Below are 16,265 nucleotides of genomic sequence, written 5' to 3' on the forward strand. Positions count from 1 at the left end.
CTGCTGGGGGCTCCTCTTGCCACCTTCACTCTGCCCCTCGCAGAAACACACCCCGAGTCTCACTGTGCATGGGGGACCCTGGGATAAAGCTGCCAGGGAACCCAAAATCAGGGGTGATGCTTTTTAGGGCTGGTGGGTGGTGAGTGCTCGGTGTCTCACCTGTGTAAGGGTTTAGGGTGTGATCCAGGTGCTGTTAAAATTTGAGGCCAAACTTGCTTTGATTTTTGGAGCAGGGAAAGCCCATCTCTTGCTGTGTGTGCTCAGGGTGTGTAGTGTCACTGCAGGAGCCTTAAATCTGGATTTTCTCCATGGCCACCAACCGTTCTGTCACAATCACTGCTACATTCTCTCCAGCATTGTCTGTGCGTTTCAAGAGGTGAAACGAGAGCACATAAACGAGCCCAGCTCCCCGGGAGGAGGGAGCACTTTCCTGCAGGGAGGTGTGTTGGGTCCTGGCAGGGCTGGGGAGCCCCAGCCCAGCATCCTGAGTGTCCCTGCAGGCACAGGGCACTTGCAGGGAGCCTCCTGTTTTTAGAAACAGCCCGGGGGGCTTTGCCAGCATCGGCGGTGTTGCTGCACTAATGAGGATAATGAGGATACCTGTGGCGGCCACTGCGGAGCTGCCGGGTGTGCCGGGGTGGGCAGGTGCCTCCTGCAGCATTCCTGGCAAGGAGGGAGCCTGGGAGGTGGCTGGAGCAGGGCATGGAGCGGGTGAAGCAGTTGCCTGGCTGCTTTATTCTCCTTCAGCTCGATTCCTAAGCAGCAGATTTCTCCAGGCCATCTCCAGTCCTGCTCAGCAGTGCAGTCTGGTGCTGGACTTCCCTGCAGCCCCTGCTGCAGCGAGGGGGATCCTCAGGGTTTGCCTGACACAGGTGGAGGCTTCCCTGCTTCCCTCCCTGCTCTGGGCATCAGCTGGGACCAGGCACAGGGAATGCCCTGGCCTGGGTCACTCAGGGACCTCTGCTTGCTTATCCTGTTCCTGGTTTTTAGCAGAAAAGAGAAGTAATTGTTAAGGGGGCTGTGCGATATGTTAGTAGTGGGTTATTTTCTCATTTGGTTGGTTGGGTTTTCAGCAATTCCTACGAGCCCTCTGGAGGCTGCTGGGTGGCAGCCAGACCTGGCAGCGAGGCTCTGGTTGGTGACTGGCACACCAGGGAGTCCCCAGAGCTCAGGTCATGGCTGGGGCATTAATGCAGGATGGGAGAGGTTGTCAGGGCTTCTCTGGGGAAACTCCAGCTGCCAGGGGGGTCACACTGGCTCTCCAGCATCTCCATTTTCACATTTCCCAGCCTTGCTCGCTGGTGTTTTCGCCTCCTGCCCTCTCCTGCACTGGGCACAGTGGGATGAAGCCCCCAGGGGTGAGCACTGTCTGGCAGCCCCCATGAGCAGGAGGTGGGTCAGGGGCTGCTCTGCCTCTCCATGCTCACGTCCCCCTGCTCTGAGGCTCAATTCCCATTCCTGGAAAGCAGCACCACAGTGGAATCTCTGGAATCTCCGTCTGCTGCAGAGCACAGACTGGGAATTTCCCCAGCAGGGAAATCCTGAGTGGTGTTTTTGTCTGTGGGGTGATGGAGAAGCTCCTGTTTCAGAGCTGCAGCATTCCCCCAGCCAGGCAGGGTTTGGAGTCTCACACCCACCCTCAGGTCCCTGCTCATCTCCTGCCGTCGCTTCCCCGTCTGCGTGGGCAGCAGTGCTGGCATTTCCCCCTCTATTTCAGGGCTTTAATTTCTATTTCAGGCTCGTTAATTTCCTTTTTTTCTTAGAGATGACACAGGCAGGTTGGGTAAAGTTATGGGGCTGCATTACCTGGGGTTTTCTGCGGGATTCTCTCTGTGTCAGTCACATGTGGGCCATCCCTGTGGGAGGGCCTGGCTTGAGAAATGGGTTTTCCTCCTGCTGCAAACCCATTCACTGAGCACACCACTGACCTTTTTCAGGCTGGATTCCCAGGGAGAAAAGCTTTGGCTTCAAAAAGGAACAAGGCAAAGCCCAGGCTGGGGACACCTCACAAAAACTGGAACCTCTGGGTCAAGTCTCTTCTCCCAGGGCAGCAGCCCTGTCGGGTTCTCATTTCATATTCCTGTTTTTCAGGGAAACTGCTCTGCCCCAGCAATGGATTGGGTCTCCTTTGGGGGACGTTTCACCAGCAGGCAGGTGCTCATGCCCACCTGGGTTCAGTGGGTGGGTGGGGGTGAGCATCCCCCCCAGGTTACCCTCAGCGTGGTGCTGTGTATCAGGCAGAGGAGGCTCTCATTTCTGCCTCCCTCCATCGCTTTCAGTGGGGCTGCCAATCCCCCCTTTCATAATTCACCCACAGCAGTTGCAAAATTGCCCAGACTGCCTCTTTTGCTACGATGGGGAGGGATTTCCAAAGCTTTGCTAATAAAAGAGCAACAGTTTCCATGTGTGGAAGGTGGGGAAATCAATGAGCAGGCTGTTGCAAGTGATATTAACGGCTTTTTGTGGCATCTCAGGCAGTTCCCTGGCGTGATGGAGCTTTATGGCTCGCTGTTTGTCAGCTCAATTGGAGACATCCCCTCCCTGCTAGGGCTGGCAGGGAGCAGGGAGGGGTGTCCTGCGGCGGTGGGATGCTGCTGCCCGCTCCCAGGGCATCCCTCTGCCTGCTGGGCATCCTAGGGCGCGCCAGGCTGATGCCACGCTGCTGTCACAGCCTTGTGTCATGATGGAAAGCGCGGGGAAAGCCCCCCTTGCTGCAGGACGGGGAAGAACAGCACAGGCAGGGGCTCTCCCAGCACTGCAGAGTGAGAAGGGACCAGGGGAAAATCTCATTGTCCTGCTTGCAGCCTCCACAGCCTGTCCTGGAGGTCTCCCCTTCTTTGCCTTCTTCCTTTCTCCTCTCTGATGTCCTAATAAGTGCAGTCGGTCTGACTTCAAAGTGGTTAGCAAATATTTTCCACTCCAGTGAGCTAATTAGTTAAATTACATTTCACATGCTAATTTATTCCTCTAATATTATATTTTTTTCCCTCAGCATACTGAAATACAGGAGAAGATAAAAGCTTGGTTTGACCTTAGAGCCGGGCTCAGAGGAGCTGGAGATGGGAACTAATGATTATTTCCCGGGTTTGCTGTAGCACACGCTTATTCCCTGCCGCATTTGAGACCTCATTCCGTGGAGTTTTAAGAGTTTTAGCTGCCTGCAACCCGGGCATCCTGGGTGAAACGTTGTCCTGTGGCACACGGAAAGAAAACTTTCAGACCAGCAGTAATGAGCTACTAATTTCCGTCTTCATTGTTCCTGTCCGCAGCCCCGGTATCACCTTGGAGGCTGCATAAATAGCCAATTAATCCTTGCAGGACTGGGTGGGAATGGTGTTACTTCCCCCATCGGGGCTGGAAAGGCTTTAACTGGGAGTCAGACAGGGCCAGGCAGCTGATGCTGGTGTCAATCCCGGGTTGAAGTGACAGCTGCCAACGGCCCCGTGGTGAATCAAAGTCTGCCGTGTCTGTATCAAAGGCTGTTTCTTTTCCACCGCGTGCATATGGTAGATGTTATCGAGAGGGAGGAGCTGAAAATGAGCTCTAGGACCATTTCCTGACCACGGCTGCAGTAAAAAACAACAAATCCCTCGATCCCCGCTCTTGGCCAAACTCTCCTTTTCCCTCAGGCAAATCATCGCTTGGTTTCTTTGGAGATAACGAGAAACTATGGAAAAAGACTCCCAAGTTCAATTCTCATCTGCAAGGGCAGAGATTTAGGAGCACTCTGTAAAGTCTTGGGATTTCTGGGAATCGCCCTGGCAAGGCTGAGCCCATCCCACACCATTTGTGCACATCCAGCTCTGAATCCATGAGGCCATGAACACACTGCTTTGTGCCTCTGGCTGATGCTGTCCCAGGAGCTTTTGGGGTGGTGGCAATCCCTGTTTCCAGCCCTTCAGAGAGGGATGAGTTGGTGTGATGGCTGAGCCCTTACACTGGTTTAAAAGGGATGGGGAAAAGTGTCCCCATTTTCTGCTGTTTCGGTCCCTGGTGCTAAAACATCCAGAGTCTTCGTGTTCCCACACTGAATAAACATGAGAAACACAGCCCTGGGAGAGCCAGGCCAGTAATACCAGGGTTACTACCAATAAGCAGGTAGCAGGGTGGTGTTGATGCAGACAAGAGTTGCTGAAGGACAGTGAGAGCACAGACCTCTGGAGCCTGAGCCAGTGTCTGACACTGCCTGGGGTACAGCCTGTCTTGGGGCTCAAGCTGGCCAAGGGCTTGTCATTATTGCCTGGGCTCTGTCACCTCTGCGACAGGCTGGCTGCAGGTTTCGAGATGCCTGGTGCTCACCAAACCTCTGTGTCCTGCCCGTGTGTGGCCACAGCAGTGGTCACTCCACGTGTGCTCGCTGCAGGGGCTGGAATTGCCTGCCCAGCTCTCACTGCTGCCCTCAGAGAGTTACTGGTGCAATTAAAGCTGTGCTAATTCTGTGTTCTGCGAGGCAGAGGGAGCTGATGTTTCCAGGAATTGTTCAGTCTATCTATTTTCAATGTAGTTTTTTAAGTGGTCTGGCTGGGTCTGTGCTTGTGAGAAAATGAGGTAAAACACCCTGTGCCACATCCTCACTGGTGCACATCCAGGTCAACCCTCTGATTTTGGTGGCATTTCAACCTGTCCCTAGCTAAGAATGTGATGTTCAAGGTGACCTCCTGGGTGTTTCTCTGCTTCTTTTCTCTTCCTCCCCATCCTTCAGCACCAGTTTCTCTGTCTGAAGCTTGAGGGCAATGTGAGAATTTGCTCCTCGTGCAGCTTTTACTCTGCAGCCGTGGTTCTCCCAGAGGTACAGGCTCTGCCTCTTGCACTTTCCCTCTCTCCAGTGAAATGGGATCTCTTCCCTGCACTTTCAGCCTTTTCTCTCTCTCTGCTCTCAATTTCCATCCTGACCATCCCGTGGGATCAGCAGAGCCTTTCGGGCGCTGCTGAGTTGGCTGCACAGCCAGATCCCTGCACATCCCAGATCCCTGAAAACGCAGATCCCTGAAAACCCAGATCCCTGCACAGCCAGGTCCCTACAAACCCAGATCCCTGCACAGCCAGATCCCTGAAAACCCAGATCCCTGCACAGCCAGATCCCTGAAAACCCAAATCCCTGCACAGCCAGATCCCTGCAAATCCAGATTCCTGCACGGCCAGATCCCTGCACAGAGAGGTGCCTGCAAACACAGATCCCTGCACAGACATGTCCCTAAAAACCCAGGTCCCTACAAACCCAGATCCCTGAACAACCAAATCCCTGCACAGCCAGGTCCTGGTGCTGGCTCCATCCCTGCCCCGGGGCTGGGCACCCTGAGTCACGGCAGATCAGCCACGGAGCAGCTGCCTCTGACACTTTGGTTCAGTGAGGACCTGTCAGTGCAATTTGCTGTTGTCTGTCCCCGTGCAGAGGGCTCGGGGCAGTGCTGGCAGAAGCAGCTGCTGCAGGAGTGAGCCCTGAGCGCTGCCAGCGCAGCCCAAGTGTGCTTGGGCACATCCAGGCAAATCCAAATAAGGCAAATCCACTTTGCTGACTGGTTTGGCCCAGCACAGGCTGTTTGCTGCCTGCTTTGGGTCTTTGCCCCTGGCCATCCTGCCCTCCTTGGGCAGACGTGCTGAGTTGGAGGTGTGGGTGTTGCCTCCCATCCCAGGTCCTGCAGGGACGAGGTTGCCATCAGCACAGCCATTGATTCAGAGTGTGCCAGCTGCAAACAGAGGGGAAATGGAGGTTTGCCCCACTCACAACCCTTAACATAACAGCAGAGCACGGGTGTAACCATTGGCATCTCCCACCCGGGGACTCCATCCGAGGTGACCCCAGGTAATCACCCCGTGTTTCAAGGAGCCCTGGGGCTGTGCAGCAGCAGAGACAGCTGAGAGTGGCAATCCTGAGTGTGCCTGACATGCCTTGAGCTGGACCCTGCCTGTGCCACCTGAGGTGGTGTCACTGCTCCTTGCTGACACCAGCTGTGCTCTTGTGGCCCGTGGCATTGCTGAAAGCTCCTCCTGTCACACACAGCCCCTGCAGGGCTGCTCCTCGGGCAGCACTGATGAGCCCCGGGGCGCTGGGCTCGGCTCCAAAGCCATCACACGGCTCTGGAGCATCCCCTGCCCCTCGTGGTGTCCCCAGGAGGAGAGAGCAGCGTGCTTTTGTTAGGCATTGCCCAGCACAGAGAGGCACCACTGCTGCATCCTGGTAGGGCTGGATTTAGCCATGGGAGCTTCAAATACTGCTGAGAAAAGCCCTGGCCTGTAACACCTGGATTTGGCCGCTGTTAAATGCTGTTGAGATGCAAAGAGCATCTTTGGTTTCAGGGCAATTGCTCCTGAGGTGGTAAAACCCTACAGGGAGAGGGGACCAGGTGCAGTTTGGTGTTGGCTCTTTTATGAACCTGGAGAGTTTTGTGGTGTCAACACTGCTGGAAGGATTGGCTCTGCTGCCCCAGGGGTTGGCTCTCCCCAGAGCCTCCTGCCTGCCCCATCATATGACAACGACAGGACAGGCAGGGCTGCTGGTTCAGTTGGGGCAGAACTTGTGATATTTGGTATTTTTAACTCCGGGCTCCTGGAGTCATGTGTGTGGCACCACTCGTGGTGTCTGGAGAGGGCAGCACGTGGTGCCCCGCAGTGTTGTGGCCCAGAGCTCAGCTTTGGGGCACCACCTCCATAAAGATGCTGCTGAAGGCCTGACTTTAGGAACCTCAAAGGCTGTTTGCATCCCAAATCTGATTTGTTGATTTTCTTGTCACCTCAGCCCTGTGTCCTCACTCCTCTCCTGGCTTCTCTGGGCTTGTGCTGGGGTTCTCCCTGGGTGTGCTGGGGCTGCAGCAGCTTTTGGCAGCAGGATGTTGGGTTTTTGCTTCCACTTGACAGCTCAGGAGTGGGAAACACCCAATCCCATCCTGCTGACAGCTGCCTTTGTAATCCGGGTGCTGTGAGCTCCCAGAGAGCAGCTGTGAGCATCAGGCCCTTCACCTGGAGGCATTGAGGAGCAGTTTGGGAGGACAGGGCTGCTTTGGGTGTTTGAGGAGCTGTTTGGGAGGACAGGGATGATTTTGGTGTCTTGAGGAGCTGTTTGGGAGGACAGGACTGGTTTGGGTGTGACAATCTCGATAGTGTCTGGCTGTGACGTTGGTGACAGGGAAATGCGGTGCTGACCTGACATGAGGGGGCTTCCTCTGCTGCCTGCCAGGAAAACAGCGCCCAAAAATCTCCCTGAATAACCCCTTTCTTCTCATCCTTCTCCCTTTAGGGTCCCGTGTGCATTTCTCTGAGAGTCAGGGGTTTTTCTTTCATCACAGTGCCCTCCCTGCACTTCTCCTTCCCATACTGGAAACCGAGTGTGAATTAGAAACTGCAGCTGAGGGAGGAAGGAGGAGCAATGTGGTTTGTGGTGTCACAGCCTGGGCTGGCCGAGCAGAGCAGCTGGGAGGCACTTCTGGGGGCTCTGGGAGAGGAGCTGAGGGCAGGGGAATGGGGATGGAGGAGCTGGTCCAGCCCTGCGGGGTCTGGCAGTGTCGGGGAGCCCCTGACCAGGGGGATCCCGCATGGGCAGCCCTGGAGCTGTCTGGAGTCAGGACATGGAGACTAATCCCTCCCCGCCCAGCTGTGTGCAGAGCAAGAGGGAATCAAAAGCAGCTGAAAATCCCGGATTTCCCTTCCTGTTTGGTGGAGAGGGATGCGGGAGGCACAGGGGAGGAGACAGATGAGTTCAGTGGGCACAGCTCCACGTTTTCCCCACGCCTCTGCACCCACAGCCCCAGGGGGGAACTGGCCCTCCCAGCCCTCCCCAGCTATTTATTTATCTATAATGGAAGACCTGGCTGCTGCTGACAGTCCAGCTGGCCTCAGAATGGCACCAGACCCCGTCTGAGAGCTGTGACACAATTCCACTGCCAGGGACCCTCGAGTGCCAGCCGTGCCCTGGGAAGGAGCTTTGTCAAAGGTGACTCTCAGCCAGGGCTGGGGCAAGGAGGGGCAAAGGGAAGCTCCCCAGGGGTTGGGCTGTTGTGAGAGATGACTCAGTGCATGCCCTGGCTGGGTGGCACCCTCTGTGCCACCGTGTTACGTGCCCACATGTCATGGAAACCCTGACACTGCTCCGTGCCCGCGTGGCACGGGTGGCATTGGGAAATGAGCCCTTGACATGGGTCTGATCCTCACTGCTGGGGTTAAAGTCACCCTGCAATGGTGCTGGCAGCGCAGGAAGGGATGGATCAGGCCATGCACTCACAGGCAAAGAGGGGAGAGGCTCCCCAGGGCCCCACTGCAGTGAAAGGCTGGGTGATTCCCTCAGGGAGCAGCTTGTCCCACTGTCTGCTCCCTGACCCTCTGCAGGAGCTTGGGCCGTGTTTCCTCACTCTTTTCCCTGCAGTTAGGGGAGCCAGAAAGAGCTTAAAATCTAATTTCCTACCAGAATCAGGCTGATGCTGTCACGGTGTCCCTCTGGCTGTGCCCTCTCTCCCCAGATGACTTCTGAACCCTCCGACCTGCGCCGCGCAGATCTGGCTCAGGGTGCGCAGATAATTAAGTCTGTGCTTAGAGATGATGAAATGAGATGGTTGAGAGGAGGAAAAGAATCCTGTAAATGCCCCAAAACATCTGTAGCATGAGTTCATGTATTATTAGACACCAGCAAATCCACGTGGGAGATGCTTCTTACAAACACTTAACCGCAAAAACATTTTCATTCTCGGTTCGTGCATTTTTAGGCACCAAAAACAGTCTCGAGACACAAAACCATAGGAAGCAACACAAGTAGTTTCAGTGCTCATGGGATAACCTTTTATTTTAATAAAACCTGAAATTCTTTTGGCACTCAACGTGATTCCCAGAGCCAAGGCTTGAAGGAAAAACAACATAAATCATGGACTCGACAGTAAAAAGTTGGGAGGGTCAGCAGCACTGTGATCAGACTCAGCCCTGGTGTGACTTGGTGGCACTTGATGAGTTTGTTGATATTTCTGAGGGACAAACCTGGCCCTCAGCTGCTGGCACACAGCATTGTTTGGGAGAGCACTGCTCCTCCATGCCAAAACCCCCACCACAAAAAGAGTTCTGCTGGCCATGGAGAGAGGCCCTGGGATAACTTCCCCCTCTCAAACAATGCGGAGCGGAAATGTTTCAAAGTGGTAATTACCAAAGGGAAAATAATTTTTTTTAAACATCCTTTGTCTGAGCGCCTAACAATACCTGGGGATACTGAAAGACTTTTCCAATCCTTAATTGACTTTTCAGCCATGTCACTGTTTTGTTTCATCTCTGCAATAGCCAGCTCGGGGCTGGGCAGTGAAACTTTCCCTTTCCAGCTCTTGCCAGCCCCTTTTCCTGATTCTCACGTGGCCAACACCAGTAAGTGTGTGCTCAGGCTGTCACAGCACAATGTTTTCGTGTCCACTCACTGCATCCCTGCCCAGCCCATGATGAATTTGGCCCAGATGTCCTGGCAGGGGCTGTGCAGTGTCAGCACTGGGGCTGCTGGTCCAGCTGCTGGACATCCCTGCTGCTGCTGCTCCTCCTGCAGCTCCTCTCCCTCATCCCCGAGGCTGCTCCAGCCCTCTGGCTCCTCTCTTGGCTGCTGGCTTTCAATCACATCAGCTCTTCACTCTGCTGGAGCCTGGCTCCAAGGTTTCACTCCTCACTTCAGATCAGGCTTTCCTGCAGCCTCCCGACGTGTCTGGGGTTTGATTTATGCTTTCCCTGACGTTTGTGCGGTCAGAGGAGATACAGGACCATTGTTGGAACATCCTTTTCATATCCCCTCTTAAGGGGCTCTGTTCCTGTTTAACTGGGTTTCTTATTTTCGGTAATCTCAGTTATTTTTTGGTGTTATTAACGTTGTGTGTGTGGAACTTTGCTGTTGCTTCGTTTATCCCCATGATCTGGCATTTAAATCTGTTCCACCTTATTCCTACACTGGGATAACTTTCTGCAAATCTGTTCTATCAACTCAGCACCTTGCAACCTGTTTGGCTCCATTTTCAAGCTGGCCTTTGGACAGAAAATAATCTTGTGCAAGGTATCAACCCCATGCGCTTCTTCCCTGTGCCTGTGCTGTGGCATCACTTTTCTCTTGGGCTTCTCAGCAGCTCTGTGGCATCATTCCCTCCCCTGTGTGTGTCCAGGCACGTCCTCCCAGCAGCAGGGCAATGAGTGGTGCTGTGCAGGCTCAGGGAGCTGAGTCTGGGCGTGCTGGGGTGGTGACACAGCCTGCATCCCTTCCCCACGGGGAGCAGCAGTGTGGGGTCGCAGCACGTCCCCAGGGGTGCCCTGCATGTGCTGCCACCTGGGCAGGGGGCACAGGGAGCCTCTCCTGGCCTTCCCTCACCCAGCAGAGCCAGTGGGAATAAAGCTGGAAAAAAACCTGGAATAAAACTGGAATAAAGCTGGAATAAATCTGCCCTCCTGCTCTCCTGGCTGGATGCACAGCCAGTCCCAATTCCCCATCTGTAGGCACAGGTGAGGTGGGTGTACCTGTCTCTGCAGCAGCACATCCACCAGGGCTGGGATAGGAGCTGAGGAGGAGGAGGAGGAGGAGGAGGAAGAGCTGCTCTGCCAAGCAAAGTTTCCCTGATATCCACTGGGATTTCTCCATGGATCGGTTTCCAGAGCCTCTTGTTTCTGGGGTTCTCCTTTTACACGACTCAGCTGAACGTGTCATTCTGGCTGGTTGTTGTGGGTGGAAAACTGTACTGCCTGCCCTTGGATGTGTTTTTGAAAGGTGAGCAGAGCCAGAGCTTTGCTCTGCTCTGCATCCACCCAGGTGGTGGATGTGTGTTTTCAATATCAAATGAAATCTCACTATTCCATCTAATTTTTCCTGGCAGATGAGAAGGCACAGCTCGATTTCAGAGCTGAGTTTCCCTTATCCTGATGGGCTACACCTATTCTCACCTTTCCCTGGAATTTTTTGTGGCTCCATAACCTTTCCCCTCTTTTCCACCAGTGGTTTTCCTCTCCCTGGCTGTTCTGCAGAGAAGCCAAGCAAGCAAGGATGGAAATTACAATAAGGGAGCACCTGGGAGCCTTGAACCCGCCACACTCTGATTGCTAAGCAACAGGGAGAAGTGTTTTTCCTGTTTTCCTTTTGGTTGCAGGCACCTTAGGTGGTATTTGTTAGAAGAGCTGACTGAAACATTCTGGCAGAAAGGTGATAGGGAGATAAAATTTGCTTTTAAAGACAAACAGCTCGAGAAATAGTGGTTCTTAGCAGAGAGGCTTAAAGCCTGCTGGACTCTGCACTCCAGGGAGAGCCACGTGGGAAGAGGGAAAACGCTGCCACCAGGAGCTGCAGCTTCCTCCCGGGTGGGGATGTCCCTAACAAAACTCGGGATGGGGATATTCCTAACAAAACTCAGGTGGGGATGTCCCTAACAAAACTCAGTGTGGAGATGTCCCTAACAAAACTTGGGGTGGGGATGTCCCTAACAAAACTCAGGTGGGGATGTCCCTAACAGAACTCAGTGTGGGGATATTCCTAACAAAACTCAGGTGGGGATATTCCTAACAAAACTCAGTGTGGGGATGTCCCTAACAAAACTCCCTGGATGTCTTGTGATGCTGAGCTTTGGTCCCTGCATCCCCCCTGCCAGCAGTGCCCTGCAAAAGGCTCTGAGGTCTCTCGGTGCTTTTCACACCTTGGGTCTTCAGCTTTTTTGGGCACATTTTGATGTTAATAGTTGTGTCTTGCCTCTTGTTTTTCTGAGTATTTTCTTTGCTGTGAAGGAGTCCAGGTGCCTGCTTGAAGTGTGCTGTGGTTGCTTCTTTCTGAGAAAGTGGCTTGATCTTCTCCCACCTCACGTGTTGGCCTTGTTCTGATGAGCTTTTAGAGGTCAGAAAGTTTGGAAAGCAGATGTTTGTGTTCTTTATTGCTGCCCTAATGGAAGCTCCTCAAATACTTGATAAATTGCCTGGAGAAGAGATGGTTCTGGGTCAATCTTAGCATCCCAGAGCATAAAGTGGCTTCAAGAGAGCTGGAGAGGGACTTTGTACAAAGGGCTGGAGGGGCAGGACAAGGGGCCTTAAAATGAAGAAGAGCGGATTCAGATTAGATATTAGGAAGAAATGTGCCCTGTGAGGGTGGTGAGGCCCTGGCACAGGTTTTCCAGGGAAGCTGTGGCTGCCCCTGGATCCCTGGAAGTGTTCCAGGCCAGGCTTGGAGCACCCTGGGCTAGAGGAAGGTGTCCCTGCCCATGGCAGGAGTTGAGACAATCTTCAAGGTCCCTTCCAACCCAAACCTGTTGGAATCTAAAAAACCCAACCCCCCAAAAAATCTGTGCTACAGCCAAGAGAGAGGTGTAAAGAGTAGGATGGAGGAGAAATATTCCTGCAAGCTCTGGAGTCTCCAAGGCTTGTGGAATAATTGCTGAGCTTCAGGAGCCTCGGCAGGAGCTGCCTGGGCCAGCTGTGCACAGGGGCTGCAGGAAATGAACCACAGAATGGCTGGATGGAGACTTTTAGATCCTGATTGCCCAGGGATTTGCTGCGTTTCCTCTGCTAGGAGCTGACATTAATTAGGGGCTTGCCTGGCTGTGTTAATGCTTGGTGAGGAGGAGAGCTGTGCTCCTGAATTAACCCGGCTGGCCGAGGGGAGCAGGGGGTGCTGCAGATGGGGAAGGGCACAAGGGGCTGGGGAGCCTGAGCCAGCCTTCCTCGCTGCCAACACAGAGTTCACAGTGCCTGACCTGTCAAAAACAGCCCCAAAAAAATGCCCAAAACCTGGAGGCAGAGCGATCCAACCAGCCAGGATCTGAAATACTCAGCTGAGAACCTCCTAAAATCCATGCCTGCTGTAAGCTGTGGCATGTGGTGGGTGGCTCTCATCTAAAATCTGGTTAAATCAGAGCATTGATCATGCTGGGAGTGAGAATGGGGTCTGGGAGGGTCTGAGGTCAGTTGGTCCCCAAATTTCGGGGGACCCAATCTCACATCTCTGTACAGATTGTATGGGCAGAGCAGTGACATTGTTTTCCCTTCTTGCTCAAGATTTCCCCCTCATCTTGAAGTGGAAGAGATAGTACTGGTTGTTTACTGTTGGATTATTATTATTATTCCTATTTCTTATAAAATACCCTTCCAGCTGATCCTGGGCAGTGAAAACAAAAGTCTTTTCCAATTAAAATTGGAAATGTCCAAAACGTTTCGATCTAGCACATAATGCCTAACTTCCAGTTAGTAATTCCTGTAACTGGCTAGCACTTTTCCTCTAAAATGCCTTAAAAACAGCAAGAAAAAGGGCTTCCCCAGCTGCACAATAGAAGGAAGTGCTGAGGGCTCCATGTCAGAGCCTGACACAGACTCGCCTTGTGAGCTGGTGCCAGAGCTGGGACAGAGGCCGGATAATGTTGCAACTCCCACATAAAGCAGCCCAGTTCTCCTCAGAGGCTGCTGCTTTGGGCCCTGGGTCCCTCTCTGGTCCAACAGTGAGAGCTGGAGGTGTGTGATGCTCCAGAGGGGCTCAGTTTGAGGTGGCGAGGGTGATTCCTGCCTTCTCTGCTGGGTGCTGGGATCAGCTCTTTGCAGCTCTTGGCGTCGGTCCTGCTGTGGTTTCACTGAGGCTCAAAGGGAATATGGGGTTGTTGGGGTGCTGGCAGTGCCCTGGGGGGGCTGGCAGGAGCCCTGGGTTGTTTGCAGGCAGCTGATGCCAGGCAGGAGCAGCTCCTGTGGGAGTGTTTGTGAGCCACGCTTTGGGGTGGGAAGCCTCACTCGATGGCAAAAAAACCCCACAGGAGCCCTGAGCACAGGAACTGGGTTGCTGTGGGGTTTGCCCTGTAGGAAATGGGCTGGAAAGCCCCACTCAGCAGCAGAGCAGGGAGAGGAAAGCAAAGGAGGGCTGGAGGATGTAGCTGAGGGAACGCTCAGACACCATGGGCTGGGGAGACACAACTCGGGGTCCAGGCTGAGCCCAGTTATTAACTCAGGTCCGAATCTGCAGGTCCTGACTATGACAGATTGGCCCAAATTGATTCCCAAACCAGAAAACTGGCTTAAAGTTCCCAAAAGTTTCTCTGTGTTACCCTCTCCATGTTACTGACCCTGCAGGAAGGGCTGGAGACTGCAGCAGAGGAGCAGAGCTGCTCCAGTGTTGGCCATGTGGGTTTGTGTTCATCCAGCCAAGAGCTGATTTCAGAATGCTGGAAAGGCAAAAATTGGTGGATTTCTCACAGCACCCAAGTCCTGGGCCTGCCAGAGTCCATGGGACACTTAGAGATGCCATGGAAAAGCTCAGTGTGTTGTGAAAAGCTTCTGGCTGAGTTTGCCAAGTGCAAATCGACAGTATATGTTTTTTTTAATGAGTCACTCAAGCACTGATCCTTTTCTTAAATCCCTGAAGTCACGTGCATGTCAATTAATCCCATTTTGCAACAATTTCCCGACCTTCAAGGATTCTGGAGGGAAACCTGAGGGTGTGATTCTGCCTGTTCCCTTTCACCTGTGTGCTTAGAGGCAAATAAGAAGCCCTGAAAAGTCATTTGTTTTGAATCTCATGATTTTCAAGAGCCTTGCCCCTGCTGGCTGAGTGTTTGGGGTCAGCTACGCAGAGCAAACATCCTGAACTTGGGCTCCTGACCCTGCTTTGAGTGTTTTGCTTTTCAGACCCAGAAGGTTCCCAAGAGAGGAGAGAGGAAACCGACTGGCTATTTTTAAACCCCTGCAGTTGCTTTCCTGCCTTATATTATTTATTATCCATTATCAGAAGTGTTTTTCCCCTGAAACCATCTTTAGTGGTCAACCAAGGGATGGTGAAAATTGCCCATCAGACAGAGCTGCATCTTTCTGCAGAGGTCAGACGGAGCTGGAGGCTCTGGGAGGGTTTTGCCAGCTGAAAATGAGTGCTGCTGTTGTTTGTTGCGTGCCCTCGAGCCCTGCCAAGCAATTCCAGGGGTGGGCTGTGATTTCTCTGCCCTGAGACTCAAACATGAAGCAAAGCAGAGTCTCCCTCTGAAATATTTCACAGCTTGGAGAGGCAACACTGATTTCTGCTGGGAAGCAGGTCCCTGCCTCTGATTTCAGCGTGTCCTGAGCAAAGGGATGCACAGCACTGGGATTCACAGCGCATCTTGCAGCGCCACGTGGTTCCTGCATGACGTGTCAGTGGGGCTGGGGACGCCTCTGCAGGGAGCAGCATCACATCCTCCTGAGGTGGAGAGAGCTGCACGGACCCACCTGGCACTGCAGGGTGCCCTGGGCAGGGATCAGGGCTGGGTCTCTGTGCTTGGGCGGGCTTAGAGTGTGTCTATTGCCCCCAAAGATGTGGGGGCTGCCAGGGCAGTGCAAGGCCCTGCTGCTGGGCTGGGTCCCCTTTCCCAGGATGTCCAGGAAGTCCCCTGTGACCTCTTTGGCTCCAGATAAAGCAGGACAATAGCCCACGTTGTCCTGGCTCATCCTTCTGCCTGGTAAACTTTCCAGTTGGAAGCCTATCACAGCCTGGCAGCTTTGTTAATCCCTTCCTGCCCGGGCAGGAGCTGCTGGTGCCCTGGGCAGAGCTGGACATGTGAGCCTTGGCTCCATCCTCGCTGGAAATAAAGCTGCAGGGCTGGAAGGCCCTGGGAGGCCGATGTTATTTCAGCTGCAGAGGGAGCTGAGGCATGAAAGTCGGGGTTTTGGTGGTGTCAGCAGCACTGCCCGGACCCTGGGATGCAGTTTCTGAGTTTGTGAGGAGGGAAGGAAGAGCAGGGGAGGGCTGGAGCACGCAGCGCTCAGCACAGGGGGCTGATGAATGACAAACAGTTTTGCTCATTTCTCTCTGCCTCTGAAAACAAAATTATATTGCAGGGGTTCTCTAAAGCGGGATCTGCAGCCCTGCTGTCCCCAAGGCTCGTTTTGCTTTCCCGGAGTCCCCGCTGGGCCGAGAGCACTGCCCTGGCCCCTAATACCCCCTTTGCATGTGCTGGGGGGCTGGCACTGACTCACCGCGGGTCACATCACCCCGTCCCGCAGGGGACACTGCCCGCTGCCCCCGCAGCGCTGTCACCGTGTCACCGAGCCCAGCGAGGGGCTGGGGGCTGAGCTCAGGGGCTGAGGTAACGCTGGGATGAGAACACTGATGATATTCACTCGCTGGCAGTTCACACTTTTCCTTTGGCTGGCTGGGGGTGAACCCCAGGTGCTTCGCGAGCACCCGGTGACACAAAGCTCCACTCCCAGAACCGTTGTCACCTGTGTGACTTCGCTCCCTCCCATCAACGGTAAAAAAAAAAAAACAAAACCAAAAAAACCCCAAACAAAAACAAAAAAACAAACAAAACAAAAAAAAAACCAAACAAACAAACAAAAAAAAAACA

At 53.7% G+C, this 16,265-nt stretch overlaps 1 protein-coding gene across 3 annotated transcripts in view; it reads left to right on the plus strand.

The window, feature by feature from the left end:
- The window catches only part of RALGDS (ral guanine nucleotide dissociation stimulator), a 41,013-nt gene that overhangs the window by 769 nt on the left and 23,979 nt on the right, over positions 1–16,265 (plus strand). The gene's annotated exons all lie outside the window — the stretch shown is intronic.

Source organism: Geospiza fortis, unplaced genomic scaffold (assembly GCF_000277835.1).
Source record: "Geospiza fortis unplaced genomic scaffold, GeoFor_1.0 scaffold27, whole genome shotgun sequence".
In the NCBI taxonomy this organism is placed as follows: domain Eukaryota; kingdom Metazoa; phylum Chordata; class Aves; order Passeriformes; family Thraupidae; genus Geospiza; species Geospiza fortis.